At 47.3% G+C, this 7475-nt stretch overlaps 1 non-coding gene across 1 annotated transcript; it reads left to right on the top strand.

Moving 5' to 3' along the window:
• Positions 1 to 4223: 4223 nt before the first annotated feature.
• Positions 4224 to 4350, top strand: LOC112582416. Its single transcript, XR_003106954.1, has one exon. It is a non-coding gene; the product is annotated as a small nucleolar RNA SNORA40 (small nucleolar RNA).
• Positions 4351 to 7475: the final 3125 nt, after the last annotated feature.

Consider the following 7475-nt stretch of genomic DNA (forward strand, 5'->3'; position numbering starts at 1 on the left):
AAAAGCAAGGCTCTGGAGGTGCCCATTGTGCGGGAGACCCAGGAGGGGCCGAAAGAGAAGAGCCTGGCACAATCTGGGAACAGAACTAGGAAGCTCTGTGGACGGACAGCGCTGGCCGGAAGGGCAGATGGTGGTGGCAGAGAACCGGGGCGACTATCGTCTCCGAGGCCCGCCAGGGCGCTGGGGCAGGGCCTGGGCGAGGCGCCAGGCCCTGGATTCGGGTGGCCGACACGTGCAGGACCAGGCTGGTATTTGCGGAACCGTCGTAAGGCTGGGCCGGGACCGGATGGGGGCGGGGAGCAGTGGGGGCGGGCGGCTCGCAGACCCGGTGTCTGGCCCGCAGACAGGTCTGCACTGCAAAGTCTGGGGCGTGGAGAGGCTGGAGGTCAATAACTCTGACCTGGATCTGCGGTTTGGTGGGTGGCGGGAGCCGAGCTGTACATTTGGAAAGCAGAGCTGAGAGCTGATACCCGCAGCGTCGGCGAGCAAGCGGAGTGCCCGGCGGAGCTGGACTGGCCGACTGCGGGGCTCCCTGGGAACCCTGCCTGCCCACTTCCAACATCACCCCGCTCCCGCCTAAGCGCTCCTCTCCCACCAGAGCTCAAGGCATTTCCACCCGGCGCAGGGGCTACAGAAGCGCCGAAACCTTGGTGCCCCGCCCATATGCCCCCCACCCCCCGCCCCTGCCCTCCTGTCCCTAGGAACCCTCCCAACCTCGCGGAAGCCTCCGCCTCCAAAACAATGGCCCTCGCAGACTGGAACCAAGTGTGTAACTCAAGTCTCCCTCAACCCTTTGGTCTCTCAAAAACCTGCCACCTGCGGCTGCAAGCACCTCAGGCTTCCGGGTTTCCGCGGGGTGCGGTGGGTGTTGATGTGTGAGTAGGTGTGCATTTGTCTGTCAGTGTGCATCCGCCGTGTCTGTGTGTCAAGGTGTGTCAATGTGTGTGTGTGTACAGGCATGTATTTACTGTTTTTTTTATCTGCTACCGTGTGTGTGTTTCAGTGAGTGCGTCTGTGTCGATGTGTGTGTCAGTGTGTACTTTTGCTGTGTATTGGTATGTATGAAAAGGTGTGCATGCCAGTGCTGTGTGTGTGTCTGTCAGTCTGCGCATGTCAATGTGAGGGTCAGTGTAGGTGTGTGTATGTGTAGAGATGCTCTAGCTTACTACATTCTGGGCTTTACATTCCTTGCCTGACTCCATGCAGGGGGCCCATAACTGAATGCTATGGATTACCATCCTTATTTCAACGAAGAAGTGGGGGGAAGGGAAGGAGAACAAAGAACTTTGGAAATTCGCTGGGTTCTATCTCCCAGTCTTTGGTCCTGGGTCACTAGCCCAGACACAGGGCGGACACAAAGGGCTGAGGCAGGAGGGCTCACTAGTGGTCAGTCACTTCCTTGCATGTCTGTCCCTGTTGAGGTCTCTGTAGACCCTCAGGACCCATGAACCTGTCTTCATGTTCAATGTATCCTCGCAGGGTCCCCTGGGCCCTGCAGAGTTATCTGGCAGGTGCTCAATCAATGTTTGTTGAGTGAATGGATAAACGGAAGCATGTAAATGTGGTGTTTTCAGTGTTTCCACTGTCCTTAAGGAAGCTGGAGCAAGCAGCAACTTCCGCAGGCCAGCAGGTGACTGTCATTAACTTGCTAATGTTGTTTGTGGAACCGGACTCCCCAGGGAGGGGAAATGGCCATCCCTGCTAGATAGGAGGGGGCCCTAATTAAAGCCAAGCTTTAGAAAGGTCACCCTGATGGCTGAGGAAGTGGGTGCTCAGACTGGATGGGGGAAGGGGTCAGGGATGTGGGGAGAGAGGGAGAAGAGGGCAGTGAAATGGAACTAAGAGCTCAGGAAAGGGCTTTGTCCTGAAACTGGCTTTGCGGAAGAAGAAAGGAGAGTCACGTTGCTCTAAAGTGGAGACGCCGATAATCATCTGAAAAATAAAATCAGAAAGTTGGAGAAAGAGGACAAGGTGAAGCAGAGGGAAAATGACCTGAGATTAACCAAATAGGACAATGCTGATAGAATCAGAAACTCAGTGAAGGGGCTAAGTCAAGAGGAAATAAGGATTCCTTTGTGCATCATTACCTCCTGCCTCTGGTTTGACATCAGTTTATTCCAGTAGTTCTCAAAAGGTGATCTTTGTCTAACAGTCTCTGTGTCACCTGGGAAGTTAGAAATGCAAACTCTCAGGCCCCAGCCTAGACAGACCTACCAAATCAACCTTGAGCACTGAGACCCAGTAACCTGTGTTTGAACAAGTCCTCCAAGGAATTCTCATTTATGCTAAAGTTTGAGAACCACTGGTTTATCTGAAATCTAGCCATGGATGGGACACAGGAGTGAGTAAAGTTTGGCAGGATATTGAGGGAAAATTCTGAAGCCTGGGCTGTCATACTAATGGCAGATCCTGGTGGATTACTCCAGTGGGCAACATGAGAAGACAGTGCCTAGGTTGGAAAAGGAGTGCCATAAAAGATGGAGAGGGAACCCCTGTAGGCAGCTGGAAGTTTCTAAAGATAAACTTTGCTTCCTTTGAAATTTTACTCTTCATTCCACGAATATGACCTAAGCCTCCACTGCACATCAGCCACTGTGCTCAGTGCCGGAGGACTCAAGAAAAATGGATGACAAGAACCCCTGTTGTGACCTGAGGTAGCCCCCTGGCCAGTTGCCAGCTCCACAAACAACCAGTAATGGGATAAGCGATCTAATCAGACAGGGGCAAGATCTTGGGAAGGTAGACACCCAGAGAGGTGAGGGAAGGCAACTCAAAGACCCATTTGGGAACTTTCCTGGTGGTCCAGTGGTTAGGGCTCCACACTTCCACTGCAAGAGGTGTGGGTTCACTCCCTGGTCTGCTGGGAGAACTAAGATCACACAAGCCACGCAGCATGGCCAAAAAAAAAAAAAAAAGACCCATTTGGATTGAATCCTGAAGAAAGAGTAGTAGCTTATCTAGCCATCAAGGGGTGGGGTGAACAGTAGCAGAACATCATGTATAAAATCACAGAAAAAAAAGGCAAGAACATTTAGAGAATTCCAACTCTTGGCCAGAGGGAATGGTAGAGGAGAGGACAGCAGTTGTAAATGAGGCTGAGAGAAGCTGGCATCAGAGCTTGAAGGGGCATGTTGGTCATGCCAAAGAGCTCAGCCTTTATGCCCCAGCGTCCGGAGTCTCAAGCTGTGCTCTCTAGGGCCAACACCTGCTCCATTCTGGAGCCAAGTGAGACGGATGCTCACAGTGAAAAAAATCAATTAATGGGTAGAAACTTTTCTATTTTAACTTTTTTTAACCATAAAGTTTTCTTCAGTCTTTGACAGATGCTCCTTCTTATCTGTGAGCAGGCAACAGAATGAATGAACATGTAGCAAAAGAATATTAAATAGACAGTCCCAGGACTGATCATGCTTAATTCAACAGTTTATTTCTTTTTTCATGGACATCTGTGCTTGTGGCTATGATTTTGTATCTCACTCACATTATGTAGATGTATTTTCTGCTAGCAGAAGTGTTCTTTTGAAAAGTGTTTGATTTCATATGGTGCCATGGAATATATCAATTATTTCCTGGCATTCTAGAAAGAATACCACGACTTCCAGCTGCCATGCCACCTGAACCAGCTGGAGAAACCGTCCCTTAGGTGGTGAGGAGCCACTGAAGGGTTTAGAGCAGGGGAGCAGAATGAATGCATTTGCAATTTTGAAATTTCACTCTTGTTCCAGCTTGGGGAGGAGACTGGAGCAGAGAGTGATGAAAGCAGTTAATACTCTGGAGTTAACACACGGTTGTAGCAGTTCAGGCAAGAAATGATGGTGATAGTGACATGGGATTGGAGTGGAAGGGAGGGAACAGGGCACTCTTTAAAAAGGGCATCCATTAGAAGGGCCTTGTGCACCATGTTAAAGATGCTAAGGTTTCACCCTCTAGAGAATAAGAGTCTTTGAAGAGTTTCTTGATGAATGGCTGCAGCAGAATCACCTGTCCTTCTTATAGAAACAGAGGCCAAGAGGCCACCTCGGACCTGCCAAATCAGAACCTTTGTTTGGCAGGAGTATGGGTGTGTAAGAAGCTCTCCAAGCGGTTGTGAGGTGAATTACCACTGGAGAACCACTGCGTGATGGTTAGTGAGTGGCGGTATAGCAGTCAGATCTGGGTTTACACAGTGCACTCAAGACACCACGAGAAGAACTGATTGAATGAAGGCAAGAACAGAGACAGATAGCATTTGTGTTGGTTTTTGTTTAATTTGTGGACAAAGACTTACAGACAAGTGTGAAAGTAAATCCTCTTTTGCAACCCACAGCTCATTGTTCAGTATGAGTTTTGATACAGATAAGAAGGAACATGATCCATAAAATGGGTGTGTATTGATGAGTATAAAGATTGCTTCCAGGGCTGTAGAGTTAAATAAGCTTTTAAATTACCAGCTGTATTGATCCTAGTACTCAGTTTTAATGTTGACATAAAACAAAGATGGGCTTCTTTTTTTAGGCTTTTATCTTCGGAATACAGTGTCTGGATTTTCCAAAGGTATTGGCATATCCCAATGATCTCTGTCAAGTTTTAGGGTGTGATAACTTAGGAATTAATGTGATTTGAACTTGATAAGTTTTTAGAGAACTAGACAGATCCCCGGAGAAGGCAATGGCACCCCACTCCAGTACACTTGCCTGGAAAATCCCATGGATGGAGGAGCCTGGTGGGCTGCAGTCCATGGGGTCGCTAGGAGTCGGACATGACTGAGCGACTTCACTTTCTCTTTTCACTTTCATGCTTTGGAGAAGGAAATGGCAAGCCACTCCAGTGTTCTTGCCTGGAGAATCCCAGGGACGGGGGAGCCTGGTGTGCTGCCGTCTCTAGGGTCGCACAGAGTCGGACACGACTGAAGTGACTTAGCATAGCATAGCATAGACAGATCCCATCTCCTGACCCTAAACAAGATCCTAGAGTAAACTGCTTGAGAAAATTGGATCTTGAAGATTACAGGTGGCAAACTTAGAAGTGCACTCTGTTGAAGATCAAAAAGGCCCAACTAAAACAACTGTGGCAAGCATCACAGCTGTGGATTGAGCAGAACTTTTTGAAAGGTCTACCTTGAAGATGACAACTTGGGAGGAGCTATGGTGATTGCCAGTGGAAACAATCAGGATGTGTGATAATCCTTAAAAATTTATTGACTTAAATAACTTTGCCTATGTTATGAATAAAAAGAAACCTTTGTGCAGAAAAAAAAAAAAAAAAAAAAGGAACAGAGACAGGGAGAGCAGTCAGGAGGCTACTGCCATGGTCCTAGGCTGACTTTCTGCATTGGGCAAGAGCCAGAACTCAAGAGAAGGTTCGGCTCACCACCCCCATCAGGGATACTAGTTATCCTTAGAAACTTACCTGTACACACCGGTTTAGACAAATGGTACAATTTTGTATTTTCCCGAACAATTCTTGTTCTCCACAGTTAGTCCTCAGTGGTCTTCCCAGAGTCACAGAGTTTGCCTAAGATGTATAATCATGTAAAATGCATGATGTACCTACCAGGGCACTGCACTAGGCACTGGGAGAGGTAGAAAAAATATGAGATATGGCTTCTGTTCTGAGGGAAGTTCCTGCCTAACTGAGGAAACCAGATATATACGCACTAACAGTAAAATGTGCTGTGCTGTACTTGTGTTTAGTCGCTCAGTCGTGCCTGACTCTGCAACCCCATGGACTGTAGCCCGCCAGGCTCCTCTGTCCATGGGATTCTCCAGGCAAGAATACTGGAGTGGGTTGCCATGCCCTCCTCCAGGGGATCTTCCACACCTGGGGATTGAACCTAGGTCTCCCGCATTGCAGGCAGATTGTTCACTATCTGGGCCACCAGGGAATAGTGAATACCAAATATGTCATAAGGCAGTAACCAAGATGCAGCATAGACAATGAATACCAATGCCCTGTTTCTTTTCTTTTTTGTTTTTGTTTTTTTCATGCCTCACAGCTTGTGGGATCTCAGTTCCCCTACCAGGGATTGAACCCAGCCCTGGAAGTGAAGGCAGCGAGTCATAACCACTGGACAGCCAAGGAACTCCCCCAGTGCTCGATTTCTTAACCTATCAATGGTCACATGGGTGTTTGCTCTATAAGTATTGATTTTTGCTTTGTCTTTCTGCTTTAGGAATGCTTCAAGATATGTGTTATATTTCATAAGATTAAAAAAAGGTTTACTGCGCACCCTAGAGCCCAGGCTCCTCAACAAGAGAAGCCACTGCAATGAGAAGCTGACGCACTGCATCTAGAGAGTAGGCCCCACTCGCTGCAACTAAAGAAAGTCAGAGCACAGCAATGAAGACCCAGCACAGTCAAAAGTAAACAAGTAAATTCATCAGTTAATTAATTTTTACATAAGTTTAAAAAGACAATAAGTTCTGTGAGTTGAATGATATTCACCGACAGCCCCTAGACATGGTACAGAATCTAGAGAAACAAGGTGTCTACCCAGTGACCTTGCAGTCTTCCACAGATGAGCCGCCAGCACTGCGAAAGGATTGAAATAAGCCACAGAAACAGAATCAAGATGGTAATGACACCTCAGTGAGATACGGGCTTCACCATCACCACCATTAGTCATTGGTTTCGGGAAGATCCCCTGGAGAAGGAAATGGCAGCCCACTCCAGTATTCTTGCCTGGAAAATCCCATGGACGGAGGAGCTTGGTGGGCTACAGTCCACAGGTCACAGAGCCGGACACGACTGAGCGACTTCACTTTCACTAAGGTGAAGTTTAATTTTTTTTAAATCATTCTGTCAATGCTTTGAAAACACTTTGGTTTAGTTTTGTATCCATACACAAGTGCATATACACACAGAGTATCTTATTCCAAAGAATATTTTATGGGTCAATAAACTGGGAATAGAACATCATTATCAAAAGAGAGGATTCAGATATGCTAAATCTAGTGGGTTGATATAATTGCTGTAATTAAGTTTTAAATAGGATTCTCAGCTTCCTGGAAGCCATAACAAAGGGAGAAATACTGGTTGGCTTCATTTTGTGTGGGGTTTTTGTTTTTGTTTTTCTGGCCGTGCCAAGCAGCTTGTGGGATCTTAGTTCCCTGATCAAAGATTGAACCTGCACCTTCCGTAGTGACAGCATGGAGTCCTAACCACTGGACCACCAGGAAATTGCTGTTTTATGTATTTTCTATACATAAGAATCATTAGCCTCACAAATATTAATAGAGTACCTGAAAAATGAAAGTGAAAGTGTTAGTCGCTCAGTTGTGTCTGACTCTTTGCGACCCCATGGACTGTAGCCCACCAGGCTCCTCTGTCCATGGAATTTTCCAGGCAAGAATACTGGATGGAGTGAATAGCCAATCACTTCTCCAGGGAATCTTCCCAGCCCAGGTATCGAACCTGGGTCTCCTGCAGGGCAGGCAGATTCTTTACCATCTGAGCCACCAGAGTACCTACTGTATGCCAAGTCTTAGACTAGGTGC

This window comes from Bubalus bubalis, chromosome X, assembly GCF_019923935.1.
Source record: "Bubalus bubalis isolate 160015118507 breed Murrah chromosome X, NDDB_SH_1, whole genome shotgun sequence".
NCBI lineage: Eukaryota > Metazoa > Chordata > Mammalia > Artiodactyla > Bovidae > Bubalus > Bubalus bubalis.